The sequence below is a fragment of the Phyllostomus hastatus genome, unplaced genomic scaffold, assembly GCF_019186645.2.
Source record: "Phyllostomus hastatus isolate PE091 unplaced genomic scaffold, TTU_PhHast_1.1 phas_contig_17, whole genome shotgun sequence".
NCBI classification, from domain to species: Eukaryota; Metazoa; Chordata; class Mammalia; order Chiroptera; family Phyllostomidae; genus Phyllostomus; species Phyllostomus hastatus.
The window spans coordinates 19,943,574-19,956,514 of record NW_025333664.1 but is presented as its reverse complement, the minus strand read 5'-3'; the positions used below and the strand labels follow the sequence as shown (position 1 = coordinate 19,956,514).

The 12,941-nt window shown below is 38.5% G+C and overlaps 1 protein-coding gene and 1 non-coding gene across 3 annotated transcripts in view; one reads left to right on the top strand and one right to left on the bottom strand.

Moving 5' to 3' along the window:
• Positions 1-12,941, top strand: part of CBFA2T2 (CBFA2/RUNX1 partner transcriptional co-repressor 2) — a 138,800-nt gene that overhangs the window by 16,617 nt on the left and 109,242 nt on the right. The gene's annotated exons all lie outside the window — the stretch shown is intronic.
• On the bottom strand, positions 4,721-4,856 carry LOC123815412. The gene has a single exon (XR_006785078.1). It is a non-coding gene; the product is annotated as a small nucleolar RNA SNORA48 (small nucleolar RNA).

Below are 12,941 nucleotides of genomic sequence, written 5' to 3'. Positions count from 1 at the left end.
TGGGAAAAGGAATTAATGAACCTATAACTAGACAGAACTGTCCTGGAAATTAAAATAGGTCTTTTCTGCTATCGATGACATAGAAGAAGAAAAGCTTTAGGTGAATCAAACTCTGTAGATATTTTGATGATTATTTCCACCATTGTGAACTAACTAATACATGTGACAGATAATGCATTTTGCTTTTAATAGCTAACTTTTTAAAAAGATTTTATTTGTTTTTAGAGAGAGGGGAAGGGAGGAGAAACAGAGGGAGAGAAACATCCATGTGTGGTTGCCTCTCATGCACCCCCTACTGGGTACCTGGCCTGCAGTTCAGGCATGTGCCCCGACTGGGAATCGAACCAGCGACCCTTTGGTTTGCAGGCTCATGCCCATCCACAGAGCTACATCAGCTGGGTAATATTTAACTTTTAATGATGCATTTATCAAGTTCGCATGCTGTTAGTATTTTTCTCAGAAGCAAAAAGGAATTGATCTGCTATTGTGGGATAAGTTCAACATTTACACAAAATCTGTTCTGGAAGAGAGGGTAGACTAGGAATTTATATTGGGGAGATAATGATGTGGGTAGGCTTTTACTGGAGGCAGGACAGACCAAACAGGAATTTGTATGGGTCTCAGAGTTCCAGAATAATGAAGGTGAGTTAATGTCAAGTAACTGGTAAATGTAGGCTGATATTAAAAGAGTGGTTAAGGAGGAAAAAATATTCAGTGTACACTTTGGTGTGCATCTGAAGCGTCTGGAAAGCTTCTTAAATGCAGTGTCTGGGATTTCGCCTTCCAGAGATTTAAATTCTGGAAGTTGGGGCAGGGCCCAGGAATCTGCATTTCCACCACACTTATAAACAATTATCTCATAGCCAGCCTAAAGACTAATTTGAGAAACACTGCCTTAGAGTGTCTAAACCAACAAAGACCACCTAAGTCTATTTGGAGGAAGAGTTACAGGGAGGAGAAACAATTTTGATATAGGACACTTTGTGGTCAGAGTAATAAATGGAGATGTTTGAGAAAGTATTAGAGAGAGGGGCTATTAGTTAATGCTAACTGAGGTAGGGAGGAGGGAGTGAATGTTTGATTTTATTTTTTACTCAAGGTATATATCTTTAATTTGATTGTTTTGTATTTTTAATATATGTGTGTATATACATATATATCAGATAATGCTGGGTTGTCTTTGGTAATCAAGCTTTCTTATCTGTAGTTACTGTATTCTTGGGACATCCTTAATTTCCAGTATTTCACACCATTTTCTGCATAAGCCATCAAAAAAATCCTCAAAAGTATGACTTCAACATTCAAACTAACTCATGGACTATGGCATAAAATAAGTACCTCATGAGTGTTTTTGTTTATTTGCTCAGGAAATAATCATTATATTTCATTATCACTATTGATGAATCTTCCTTAATGGGGAGAAAATTCCTCTGAGGATTTAAGCAGAGGTTAATTTAAGGTTCCATGGGGAAAATAAAAAAAAATCTAAATCGTAAAACTTCTTAGATATAAAACTAGGAAGAAATTCTTTTTTTTTCCACATGCCGTTTACTTAGCATTAACCACTCATTGACCACTTTTACTAGTTTTGATATTACTATTCTTAATATGAAGCACTGACTGGGTGATAATAAGCTCATTTTACTTAGCTTCCTATAAATGTTCTAAATTAAGTAGTTTAGGAAGTTGTTAACGACAATCATGTTTATATCCTAGGGTTTTCAATATTGATAATATTTCTTTGATGTTATTACGGTAACTTCTTTAACATCGTTGTATTGGGGATGAAGGCATACTTTAGCATCCAATAGTTGAAAATGACATTGGTTTTAATTGGGACAGAAAGATGAAAATGCTGACCTGGGCTTGCCTGATCTATAGCGAGCATTGTTCTAGCAAGCTTCATGGAATGGATGTACACAAACCAGGTGTTTCACTTTAACTGCAGGTGTGCCATCTGTGGAAGCAGGTGGACAGATTCTTTGTCATCAGGAAAACACAGCTGATGAGACTTAGAGGAGAGCTAATTGACTGGTTTTCCTCAGCTACAGCTCTCTCGAGTCACATCGCCTAAGCACAGCTTTTACCTGTGCACAGGTGTTGACACTGATCAGGATAATAACAACAACAGAAGTGAATAGAAAAGGTGTACATTTGACTGAGTGTGTATTTATTGGATTGACACTGAGAAAGATAATTTAAGGGTTTCTTAAGTTTAGTTTTTATTTTTGTTTTTAATTATTTGAGAATATTTCTAGCTTATATTAACTTCTGAGAGAGTTTCTTGTAAGGATAGTTAAATATGTATAGTAATATGTATATATAGTTTATGGCAGGCTCTTCTCTCTGGAGAACTGGGAAGTAAACAAAAAGGGCTTTCAGTTAAACAAAATAAAGGTCATAGATCACATGCACGGAAGAATAGGTGGGAAATATAGACTTCATAGATTCTTGGAAGGAGGGACTAGAGTGCATTCATAATCTTCATCCCTTTTTCACAGATGAGAAAACTAAGACCTAGAGAAAATGCTTCCTCATATACCAGGGCCAGGTTTCTTAGAGAATTGGGTTAAAATTCAAAGTAACTCTAATTCTGAAAAAGTGGATCAAATCCAGTGATATTTTACAAAGAAATAGGAAGCGAGTGGGCCAATTTAATCTAGTGAACAACTAGCTGTGTACATAATTTCAGCTCATCTGGGACTACAGAAACAATCATCATACTGCTGGGCTGGGTGAAGGAGCTAGGAGTTTGCCCTCTCATCCTTAAGGTTCAACTTCGTATTTATGCACCTCGTTTTAAGAGATAAATGTGGGCAGCATTTAAGAGGGTTCAAAGAAGATCCCCAAATATGATTGAGAAATGGAAACTCCAGCTGAAAAGTTCAACAAGCTGTTGAAGAGAAAGCCTAGAGGATTGATAAACCTTTAAGGATTGATTTTGCAGAAGTTGGCTTGTTGTATACTTAGTCCCTTTAGAACTAGCCAAGCAGGGGCACGCAGCATTAAATTGACCTTAGTCATGAGGAAAGTAGATACACATTATGTATTCTAAGGACCAGCCAGCCACATCAGTGTCACCTAGGAGCTTGCTTAAAATGTTTAAAATACAGACTCTGGCTCAGACCTGCTGAATTTGCATTTTAATAAGATTTCCCCAGGTAATTCATATGTACGTTAAAATTTGAGCTGTATGGGGTTAAACTATAGTCTTTATAATGAATTAAGGTGATTAATTCTCATTTTCCAAGAGCATTTTTTAAAAAATGGCATTCTCTTACTAGGATGAGTGTTTGTTTTTTTAATATTTACACCTTTGTTTAAATGGATTAAGTAGTAGAGTGAGATAATAAAGGGAAATTATATCAGCCTGAGCAAAAGCACAATAATTAAATACAAAGTTGAGGTTCAAAGCAGGGAAGGCAGAATAGGAACCACTGTGAAAAATATGGGTTATGTATACAGCCTTTACTTTTCCAAGCAAGGACACAGTACCAGCTCATCCCCCTGGCTTTGAATTCTAAAGTGAATCCATTACATTGTCCTTTAGGAGACTTTGAGCAATAATGGAGTAAGAATTTTAAAGACAATGAAGGAAGCATAGTGTGTGGTTCTGGTGCCTCTTACCCGCAAGGTTAAAGTGAAGGTCTATGAAGATTGTTCTGCAGGGAAGCCAGAGAAAAACATCTGAGTATTTGGCTTCATTCATGAATATAATTTATTTATTTAACAAATATTTATGGAGTGTTTCCTATGTGCCAGGTACAGTTTTAGATACTGGAAATAGAGCAGTGATCAAAACGAATTACCTGCTCTGGCTAGTGTAGCTCAGTGGATTGAGTGCGGGCTGTGAACCAAAGGGTCACCAACCAGTTCAATTCCCAGTCAGGACACATGCCTGGGTTGCAGGCCAGGTCCTCAGTGGAGGCCACGTAAGAGGTGACCATGCATTGATGTTTCTCTCCCTCTTTTTCTCCCTCCCTTCCCCTCTCTCTAAAAATAAATAAAATCTTTTTAAAAAAAGAAAGAAAGAAAACATTGAGCGTAACTTTTCAAAAACAAAAAACAAAACTGAATTACCTGCTCTGGTAGGGCTCATAGCCTAGTGAGGAGACAGCCAATAACAAGCAAAGAAGTACATGCTAAAACTCCAGTTGGAGATTAGTGCTTTGAAGAAAAGTAAAGCAAGCCAAGGGATTGGAAAAGAGCGGGAGAAAAGGGGAAGTATGGAGAGATTTTCTGCTGTTACATGGGGTTGACTTTTTTTAAAAAAAGATATTTATTTATTTTTAGAGAGAGGGGAAAGGAGAGAGGAAGAGAGGGAGAGAAACATCAGTGTGCAGTTGCTTTTCACACGCCCTCTATTGGGGACCTGGCCTGCAACCCAGGCATGTGCCCTGACTGGGAATCGAACCGGCAACCCTGTGGTTTACAGGCCAGTGCTCAATCCACTGAGCTACACCAGCCAGGGCTAGAGTTGATTTTTAGAGATTTTTTTGGTTTAGAGAGTTAATTTATTTCCCTAGACATTTTCTTAAATTAAGGTTATACGTTGTCTCAGGTTGAGCAGACTTCAGTTGTAAGACTACTAAAATATGTACAAATATTTATGTTTCTTGGTTCAGTAAATTACAGGTAACTCAGTGTGTAGTACATAGTTGGTGTTTAATAAAACTTGGAATGTATTCTAATAAACCTCAGGTAAGGTTTTTTTTTTCCCCTATGTGTCCAAGGCATGAACCAGGAATGGGCACAGATCAAAAGCCAACCTAGGATAAACAAGGAGTTACTTTGTCCCTGGCTGATATGAGATAGGCACCTCCAAGCCAGGTGCAACTCTACCCAGATCAGAGACAGTCAAGTAAGGTATTTTATAAAGAAAATCAAAACTGCCCTGCCATGAGTCATGTGGGCTGAATTTTTAGTTGGATAGGAAAGAAGGATGTGGAACCTACGTGGACTGGGTGACCTTCAGATGACTTTTGAAGTTCCTTTTGTTCCCCTTTTCATATTATTGTGACTTTTAGATCCTTGAAAAGGGTGCTAAAATCTAGCATTTGAGGGTTTGAACAGAGAAGTGGTTCCTCTGTTGCTTAGGGAACCATCTAGGTGGCTGTGGTTTTGGAATAACTAAAGGCTATTCAGACTGTGTGTTTTTGAGTGACGGCTAACATTTCTCTCCTTTGTTATTCTCATTTTCTTCTGGAACTTGCCTAGGTGGGCATGCTACAAACTTGCAAATGTTCTCATTTTCAAATAATTTCAAAATAATTTTGTTGTAAATTTATTTTAAGCATTTCATTTCATACTTTTTATTTATTTTTTTATCCAGGATTAATTTAATTTTAAAAACAAATACAAGCTATTGATTTACTCTTCTTAACTGGATAGTGTACCTCTGGTGGTTAGCTGGTTATTAATAAAAGAGCAAGTGGAATTAGATATTGTTGAGTATAAGTCCGCTGCTTGCTTAGCCAGGAAGCTACAGCTTCACACACTCCAGGGGATCTCAGCGTTGCCCTCAAAGGGGATTAACAGCCCTCTGTCTCCTGTACTAGGAGGAAGGATTGGCTTTTCAATCTCCTTGGTCCACTCTCCCAGACTTTGGAGGGAAATGAGCACGAGCACAGTAGAAGTCAGAATGGCACAGGGTGAGGTGCTTCTCTGAGGCACGCACAATAGGAGCCAAAATGGTGGCCATAGAGGCCTGTTACCCTAGCCTGGGAAAAAAAGAGATTGGTGGGGAGTTGGACCCATCAGAAGCCTGGGAAAGCTTGAGAAGTTGATTGGTTATTTTGAAAAAGCTCCTGGTGCATCCCAAGCGGGAGGTAATATAACCCAATTTAACAAAGAAGCAGCCTCTCTATCTCTATTCTGTCTCTATCTCTGTCTCTTGATCAGGCTGCCCTACCCTGTTCATTCACACCTCCTTTCAGTTCTTTCAGTAGTGACCATGTGGGTTGTCTAGCAGCCACAAGCACTGCTAGGGCAGGCTGTAGGTGGGGGCCTGGGTATAGCAGCAGTGGGTTATAGTGCTAAGCTACCTGGACTGGGACTGAGACTGCTAATGCTGGAACAGTAAAACAGGAACCCTGGACACTGGCCTTTGTTTTGGCCTTGCTGAAGACAGGGTTGGACATTTTCCATGGTGGGATGAACAGAGATGGGACATAGGGGCATTCTTCTGTTTCCGCCTGAATAAATCTTGCCACCCCATGATCTCCCATGCGTGGGTCTGCAAAATACTTTTCAAATTGCAATCCTGTGAAAGAGACCCACTTGCACCGTCAACAGTATAACTGTCAGGAGTGAAAACATACATCTTTACAACTTGGTACTCCCAAGTTTTGTATTTTTTTTTAACCATTTCACAGAAAGTACAGAAATAATACGAAAACAGCTCAAGAAATACACAAGCAAAATATATGGGGAAAGAGGAACATGTAGTTTTGACTTAACTCAAGAAACTGAGAGGAAGCTGACCTACACAGGAAAACATGTATCCTAGAAAGTCAGGTATGAAAATTTTACAGTAGGAATTTATATGACTTGAATCTCCTAATTCCTGGATAAAACTCACATCTTGGAGTACTTCTATTTCATGGCTCAGTTACCTACCTCACTTGGCTCTATTCCTTACTTATTTCTAGCCTTTACTTAAATGAGTCTGAAAAACTTGAGGATACAGCATAAGAAGATAAACAAGATACCCACACACAACATTCCCCTTTTAGTGGCTACTTTAGATCTTTGTTACTAGAAAATTTAAATATGAGTCTGTGGCTTTGCTGAATCAAGTCCCCCACCCAGTTAGAAAGCACTCTCAGTTTGGGCTAACAGCCTTGTTGATGGTACCTATTATAGATGGATAGCTGAACAGAGTCTGTGTCTCAAAACCAGTGTTAAATCAAATCAGGGTTGAGAGGGGAAAAAAGGAAGTCTAAAATAAAAAAATGCGGAAGTATCTAAGACCCCTGTCCTTTTGGATCCACACTTCCTTCAGGGTCTTCATCATTATAAATGTTCTCAACCATTTGCCACACTTGCATGATACTGTATTTTGATAAAGAACAGATTACCCAAGGTTCACTGGGATTCCAGGAGAAATCAAATATCTTGGCAATGTGACCACTGTGAATAAACAACTCCAGCGGCCCATCTTCTCCATCTTCCAGGAGTTGTTCCTCTCCAATTTTATTTAAATATCGGTCAGTCTGTTTGCAATCAGTATGACTAGAAACCAAAATAGTCTTGTTGTGAGGCAACCACTGAACCTGGAATATTTCATCCTTATGTGATTCAAAGAATGCAACTTAAGTTCCTGATTTCTCAGATCTCACAAGGCAACAGTTTTATCAGCTGATCCTGTGGCAAAATGAATTCACTATAAGGATTGAAAGAAAGGCATTTTACATCAGCAGTGTGAGCATCAACTGAGTGGCTTGGTTTGAAAGTATTGTTTGAACGAGTCTCCCAGGTCATAAGTTTCTGATCATCAGCAGCTGACCCAAACAGAGATTCATTGCTATTTGCTATGCGTTTTGCTATTTGCTTATCTTCTGTGGAGAAATCTCTGTATTTTGCCCAGAATATACCTTTTTAAAAAGATTTTATTTATTTGATGAAGACCAGGGGTCTCTGCCCTCAAGCAACCCTCAAACAAGTAGAAGAGAGAGGGCAAGCACCAACCAATGTTAATCCAAGGCAGAGCACGAGGGGGCCAGAACTCTGCTGCTGAGGTTCCCAGCCAGAAATGTTAACATATTCAAAGATTAAAACAAACAAAAGCAAGGCAAGAGCAGTCTTTTTTTTTTTTAAATATTTTATTTATTTATTTTTTTAGAGAGGGAAGGGAGGGAGGGAGAGAGAGAGAGAGAGAGAGAGAGAGAGAGACATCAATGTGCAGTTGCTGGGGGTTATGGCCTGCAACCCAGGAATGTACCCTGGCTGGGAATCGAACCTGGGACACTTTGGTTCCCAGCCCGCGCTCAATCCACTGAGCTACGCGAGCCAGGGCTAGCAAGAGCAGTCTTGAATTCCACAAAGTTTTATGTACAAGTTTGTTACACAAAGGAGTTATATGTATGTTCTTTCTTGAGGAAGTCTAACCATCTAAAAGTACCTTCAAAAGTGGTTTGCAGAGTTTCTTGGTACTATTGACATTTTGGCCAAATAATTCTTTGCTGTGGGGCTGTCTTATATATTGGATGATGTTAAAGCAGCACCCCTGGACTCTATTCACTGGAACCCAATAGTGGGAGGTAGCCAACACACTTAAAATATCCAAATCAATAAAGTTATTGATGAAAAGTTTTAAAAAATATTTTATTTATTTACTTATAGAGAGAAAGGAAGAGAGGGAGAGAAACATTGTTGTGTGAGAGATACATCAATTGGTTGCCTCTGATAGGCTCCCATCTGGGGATCTAGCCTGCAACCCAGCCATGAGCTCTGACCGGGAATTGAACCAGCAGCCATTTGGTTTGCAGGCTGGCACTCAGTCCACTGAGCCACACTAGACAGGGCAGAATGTAGCTCTTTAATGGAACCAAGGTATCTGTTTGAATAAATCTATTTTATGGCAAAACTAAAAGTTTTAAGTTGTCAAAACCCAAAATCAAAACTATAAATTAGCTTATTATAGGATGGTGATAGATTATTGTGGGCAGTATTCCTACTTGTTTTCACTAAGGCAAATAAAAATCTCAAATTGATTGTAATAAAGGAAGTATATGTCTTAAGCCATATTTCCATGTGAAGAGGACTGTTCTTCGAATACCACTTTGAGAGGAATTTATCCCAGTCTGCTTTTTGTGTGTGTGTGTGTGTGTGGTTGGAGGCCTTGAAAGTTTTAGTTCCATATCTTACTAACTTGGCTTCCATTGCAATATTTAGAGTAGGAGTTGGGCCACAAAGCTACATGCCCAAGTGAGTGCAGGTATGTATTTGAATGATGGGCTAAGAGGATCTTTATATCTGTCATATAAGTGTGATAATTCTAGTGTTTCTGAATTTTATAGCATCACTTGGCAGTTAAGGTGCTTTTTTTCAAATACTCAGCTCCTTTGCAAGATTTGTGGGGCCATGTTAAGCTAGCTCTCTTTATGTATGTTTGATAAAGTTTGCTAAATCCAGGAACCTTATTAAAAGTATTATTCTCCTTGATATCCTAGATACAATTATATACACCATTTAATTTGTATATGTTTTATAATAAGTGTTTGTTTTCTGGTTATTAAAATTTTATTCCTATGAGTTCTGTATATTGTGATTTGTCCAGATTTCAAAAACCAAAGGAAAAAAATATATATTTAGCATATTTTTCATGAAAGGCAGAGAGATAAGTTTTCCAGATCTTAAGAAACTTGATACCTTGTCAGAGGTATATGGCTTGTGTGCTCCAGTAAATGAGTGAGGCAGGTTAATATGAGAACATACAGAGGAGATGATCAGGCTGCATGTGGAAAATGTTATCTGAACCAGGCCTTGAAGGATAGCTTTCAGAGTAACCTAAAGAAGAGCAGATCATCACACAAATCCAAACTTTTTTGGTTGGCTCAATTTGTTTGGTTGGCTAAATACCCCTCTTCTCTGAATCAGATGAGGCCTTTATTATCAAAGTGTTACATTTCTCTCCCTTATTCTTATGTGTGGAATCTGGGATATGACTTACAAATCATATGCTCTACCTTTTTGCCAGAGTTATGTATATGAGTATAACCTTCCTTAATGTGTCCAGTCTTTTGAGTGAGAATCAAGGCTATCTGACCAAGAACCTACTTAATCAATCTGTTCAATCCAATATCAAGTCCTGGGACTGATGGTGTCACCAGTTGGCTTGTTTAAGGAAATTTGAACCTTTTTCTTTCCCCACTGGCAGTTTGTACTGCCTATGACCCAGTTATTTTCACATTGTGACATTTCTTTCACATTCATGTTTTTTAAAAATAATCTCCTCTTCCTCTTTAAATTCTACTTTCATTACTGCAGATCTTCCTGTCTCTGTTTCCTTTGCTTTGTTCTCTTTGTGAATTAAGAAAAAGTAAAAAACAAAACAAACCTATGCATAATATTACTGCCATTTTCTTTGTATCAAGAAAGAAAACAATAATACTTAAAATATTTTTTAATTATTTTATTTATTTTTTAGAGAGAAGGGAAAGGAGGGAGAAAGAGAGGGAGAGAAACATTGATCTATTGCCTTTCCCACATGCCCAGATTGGAGTCAGAACCTGCAACCCAGGCGTGTGCCCTGACTGGAAATCAAACTGCTGGTGACCTTTCACTTTGGATAATGATGCCCAACCAATTGAGCTGCATCTGTCAGGGCAATAATACTTAAAAATATTTTTAATGAAAACAGAGATTCAGTTATGACCTAGGCCACAATTCCATGCATAAGGGAGAATGTTAACAGGCTCATGGTAGAAAAGCACAAGATATGCTTGCAAGATGGCAAATGCTTTCATTTAGGTCAGAATGGATCTTGCATACTGTTATTGTATATCCTCATTTTGTGTCTGGGGATTTTGAAAATGCACTTTTGTTGGATTGTTGCTCCAATCTGTTGCAACAGATCAGAGTTTAGAAAAAAACTCTGATCTGTTGCAATTCCAATTTGAAACTGTTTCATTCTGGATTTCTTATCCTTGGACTCTCCCAATAATTTCTGTGGTCACACTGGGTCTGCTCTATTCCTGTGCTAAACGATAGCACACAAGCACAAAGCTGTGTAGGCATAAATGAGAGGCATATGGGAGTGGTGTAAAAGGATGGAGTCTTCATATGCCTGGGTGGGCGAGCTGAGCTAATAGCTCCCAGCAGTTCTTTGAATCAGACATTGTGGAGCCAAGAGTCTAGCATTTGGAATTCCACCGCTTGTGTAAAGGGTCTGTCTTTTATCCTTCAAACCGCCATTTGTTAAATGGCTAATGACCCAGTGGACCTGTTGACAACAAAGAGGGGAGGCTGGCAAAGATCAAGTTTAAAGGAAAAAGGAAAGAAAAGTTCAAAGATAGGAAAGTATGAACAAAAAGAGTTTGATCATAACTTCGCCTACCCTTTATTATTATTTTTAAACAATTTATTCTGGAGAATTTTGAACATAAAGTTGACAGAACAATGTAGTGAACCCTATGTACTTATCCCCTCGGCTTCAGTCAGCTACACTAAATGAAGGAAAACTAGAACCCTGGTGAGCTTTGGGTTTGGTTTCTAGGCCTCTTTAGACCTTGGCACTTGTGGCCCAGTGCTATCCTATCCAATTCCTCTTTTACCTCTTTTAGCACCTTGTCTATAGAGAATACTGTGTTTAGGCTTTGTGATGAGTAGATCAGTACTTAACCTCTAATAGCTTAAGGAACTAAGTGCTGTTGTTCAAGTATAGTAATTCTATCTAGGGAACACAGTGAAGAGGGGACTTAAGAAGGCTCTGTTGAGAAGGTGGCATTTGTGTTTACTGCAGGGGAGGTACAACAAGAATATAGGGACTGGATATTTGATTCAGATAGCAATATAAGCAATTAGCTCTTTTCTCTGAGCTGTTTATTTAGAACATGACATTTTCATTAATGTATATAACACAAGATATATTTTAGACTACCTTTTCCTCCTTGCTTTAAGTAATTTAGGAGTATGTCAGGTTCAGATATTTTCTGCTAAACTGTGTATCTCCTTGAATGCTTATAATTAAGATGATTTCTGCAAGGTGTGTTAGATTTTTTTGAGAAAGATCATTTCAAAGCAAGTTGAGCCAACTTTGATTGCTTGGACAGGACTTGTGAGAAGATGTGGGCTTTGTCTGAATCTCTTGTTTCAGATGTATTTACTAGTGAAATAAGCCAGGGGAATAGTCTTTTGCATTTTAAAGATTTTATTTATTTATTTTTAGTGAGGGGAAGGGAGGAAAAGAGGGCAAGAAACATTGATGTGTTAGAGATACATCAATCAGTTGCCATTCACACACCCCCAGCTGGTGGTCCAGCCCGAAACCTAGACATGTGCCCTGACTAGGAATGGAACCTGCGACCTTTTGGTTCCCAGGTCAGCACTCAATCCACTGAGCCTCACCATCATGGGCATCTTTTGCATTTTAAAAAGCTAACATCCTAAGGGGAATGCACCATAAATAATGTAGCTTAATGAGGTATTGAGCTAACTTGGCACCTTCTTGTGTCTTGTGTTCTGTCTTCTGCAGTTTCTCAAGGAATGATTCCTTTTTGTGTTTCAGAAACAGGTTTTTCACTGCCTTCAGATGATGTTTGGTTTGATTCGCTGTCTTCTCATATCCAGCTGTTTCAAACTGCATGGAATCATCAGAGGTCTACCCCCTGCCCCTTAACAAATAGTACTTCTTCTTGACTCTTTCCTCTTAAACCTTTATTAATTTTCCCTTGCATATGCTTTATTTTGTTCTTTCATTTTTTGAGAAATTGAGATACGGACACACAATAAGCTGTATATGTTTCAAGTATATGGTTTGATAAGTTTTAACATGGATGTATCTGTGAAATCATCACCACAATTAAGATAGTGAACATCAATCACTCGCACAAGTTTCTGTTAGCGAGGACAACAGTTTCAAGGTCTGGACAGTTTTAAATGTTATTTCTTGCTAAATTTTAAATTGTGGCATAGTATTTTGGAGATGCAGATGTAAACAGAATGAGCTGACATGAAGTCAACTTGATGAAAGTAGTCAACTTCAAGGAAGAAATCAACATGTAATTGACCAAATAATGCACAGTATATAAGCAGGGACTAAGGCTCCCTTCTGGGAGGCATAGCTCTGGATATGAATCCCCTGTCTCCTTTACTTGCTTGAAGTAAATAAAACTACCTGGTGACAACCATGTCTCTTTTTTGAACAGAGCAAACCAAGAGGCAAACCTCTGGAATTTGGTAACATTTCCTTTTGCCCCTTTGTAAATTTCTCCCTCTCA